At 40.0% G+C, this 3,106-nt stretch overlaps 1 long non-coding RNA gene across 1 annotated transcript; it reads right to left on the bottom strand.

Moving 5' to 3' along the window:
* Positions 1–237: 237 nt before the first annotated feature.
* Positions 238–2,704, bottom strand: LOC140466522 (uncharacterized). Its single transcript, XR_011955221.1, has 3 exons — positions 2,651–2,704; positions 1,327–1,471; positions 238–304 (listed from the first exon to the last, which is right to left on the bottom strand). It is a non-coding gene; the product is annotated as an uncharacterized lncRNA (long non-coding RNA).
* Positions 2,705–3,106: the final 402 nt, after the last annotated feature.

The following is a 3,106-nucleotide window of genomic DNA, read 5'->3' as shown; positions in this document are numbered from 1 at the left end:
CTTCAACTCATACACAAAGAAAGTGGAACATTTCTTGATGGTGATGTATTGGCTGGAGGAGCAGTTATTATTATTCCAATTAAAACAGATAGTCCTGGTTACCTCCCCTTCACTCACGGAGGGATGGCGACCTGCAATTCATTTTGTTTTAATCGGTAATGAATAAAAGATCAAATGAACAGTGCGTACTGTAGAATAAAATATGGCAGATGAAGAGTTGGTTATACCATTTAGCCAGCCTGTACTCCTTGTGCAGCAGTGATCAATTGGGATAGCATTCTCTGGAATCATCCATTCACCAGAACTGAAATAAAAATTACAGAGTCAGCTCCTGATCTGATCACATGTATTACCTGACTGGTAAAATGCCCGAGTTTCCAAAAACCGTGCCCCTTTCGAAAACATACACTCTGAATGAAATATTTCCCTCCTGCCCGAATATATACTGTTAGCCCTTGGCTCAGGTTCAGGTCTTTGCAAGATTGTACAGAGGATTTACTGCATAGAAAGTGGACACTCTTTCCACTGTTTTTCTTTTTCAATTATTTACACATACACGAACTTTCAAGCACGACCTATCGATATCCTCTCATCAACATTAATCTATCCTGGTTTATCCTCAAGTGTTTTACGAGCTTTATTCCATTAAACACGTAACCAAAGTTGAAGACAATACCCGTCCTTGTGGTCGTGAGCTGAACATTCAAATCATTCCCTTGATAGAGGAGTCTGTTCAGAATTCTCCATTAGATTCATGATTAACCCTCACAGCGATTGTCTCATTCATGCTTGGTTGGATCACTTTGAAAGAGAACACAGTTCTCTTGGTTAAATTAATGGAAGGACGTGAATACCAGAGTAGGTGTCCCTCGTTTGCACAAGCAGAAGAACATCAAGACCAAAACAAAATGTTGTGCTCCTAAAGCGGAGCACCAAACTGTGGACCGTGCTCTTTCTGTAAATTAACTGATGGCTATGGAGACAGGAAATGTGTGCTGCATTTCAATTGTGGTGTGATAAATGTTTAAAACAGAGTTACACATGATTATGAACGAGTTTGCTTCTAATTTTAGAAAAAATATCACAGGTCCTTCCCTAAAATACATTTATGTTTCTCTCTTTGCGAAACATGATGTTTTCAGTTTCAACAACGAGGGAGATATGTTTAGTATTCCGGAATTACAGATGTTTTTGTTTAACTCCCACTAATTCTCTCATAGCTTTACACTGGTCCCTAGGACAATGAAACCATTGACAGTGCAAACACTGAGCCATCACCCCGCCTTTTACAATTATACTAACGTTCCAAGAAAGTTCACTCTTTACCTACTAAACCTGTACCATCCCTGTTGGAGATTTTTGCCACACTCATCTCGGTGTAAGCATTCTTTTACACCCAATTCAATGTTCCTCCTGGTCGGGTCCAAGACTGTGTGGTTCACACATGGATCGGCGATTTTGCAGTCTGGGACTGAGGGTCACAAAAAAAAACTGATTAATATTATGTTGTAAAGAACAGTGAATTTTACATAGCGACATGAGCTGCCAGAAGCATCAAAACTATAATTGATATTAGCAGGGACGAGTGACACAGTAATCTGGAACGACTGAAATTTCAATTGTAGTCATTTGCGAAGTAGTGGTTGAGTGAAGTTTTGAACAAAAAAACATTGAAAGTCACGAGTGGTTTTGACAGTGTCGATTACGAGACAAAGTGATCGTATTGACAAAAATATTGAAAACAAGAAACCAGTTGCTTGAGTCATTGAGTCATAGAAATTACAGCACGGAAACAGACCATTTGGTCCAACCCGTCGATGTCGACCAGTTACCCCAACCCAATCTAGTCCCATTTCCCAGCACATATTCCCCCAAATCATTCCTATTCATATACACTTCCAAATGCCTTTTAAATTTTGCAATCGTACCAGCCTCCACTACTTCCTCTGGCTGCTATTTACGTACACGTTCCACCACTTAGGTCCCTTTTATAACTTTCCCTTCACACCCTAAATCTCTGCTCTCTCGTTGTGGACTCCCCCAACCCAGGAAAAACGACTTTGTCCATTTATCCTCTCCATGCCCCTCTGAATTTTATAAACCTTTATAAGGTCAATTAATGATATTCTGAAATGCAGATACATTGTTCTCCGCAGCTATTGTTATCAGGAACTTTTGCCTAAGAGTCTAATGGAGACAGCGGCAATCCGCTCTATGAGATGAAATTGGATGCGTATCAGAACAGGTGAGGTGAAGGGTGGAGGTGAAGGGTTATGAACTGATTGCAGAAAATTGATTCGTGGCAAAGGACATATTCTGAGACACAGCAGAGTCACGACGTGCCAGTTGGCTTCCTCTTCTTCTTAAGCATTTTGTTGGAGTCTAGTGTAGTATAATGGATACTATAGTGCTCTTCCCGAAATAATCATAAATTTTATGCCAATACTTAATAACAAGGGAGACAATTTGACAGAGTAGTGCCCATTCAGTATATTACATAATAGTTTCTTTTTTCCGTAAGAGTATCTCCTATAAGCACTGTAAATACAATAGCTATTTTTAAAATGTCACAAATGCACCATGGGTAATGTTTATGCATGATTAAAACAATTAAACAGAGTGAAGTTTGAATGAGTGTTCAGAAACTTACACATCAAACCGAGAATCAGCAGTAGAGTCCTCATGCCACTGTGTGATAATCTGTTAATAGGAACAGAGAATTACCATTAGAAAGTGTCAATAAAGAGCAACATTATGGGAGATAAGTTAAAGATTGGTCGTCCTTGAATACGAATTAGTATGACAGTGTGGCTTCAAACCATGTTCCATTCACTGTGGCAACTGCAGTAAAAATGAGATGTACGTCTGTGTTCCACCGGAACGACCACAGACAGGGTGCGATCGAACTCTCTTCATCATTATTATCATCAAGAGAATTAGATTAGATTACTTACAGTGTGGAAACAGACCATTCGGTCCAACAAGTCCACCCATACCCCTAACCTAACACTAAAGGCAATTTAACATGGCCAATTCACCCTGACCTGCACATCTTTGGACTGTGGGAGGAAACCGGTGCACCTGGAGAAAACCCACGCAGACACGG

Source organism: Chiloscyllium punctatum, chromosome 43 (genome assembly GCF_047496795.1).
Source record: "Chiloscyllium punctatum isolate Juve2018m chromosome 43, sChiPun1.3, whole genome shotgun sequence".
In the NCBI taxonomy this organism is placed as follows: Eukaryota; Metazoa; Chordata; class Chondrichthyes; order Orectolobiformes; family Hemiscylliidae; genus Chiloscyllium; species Chiloscyllium punctatum.
Note: the sequence above shows the minus strand (reverse complement) of the source record. Positions and strands in the feature narration are given on the sequence as shown.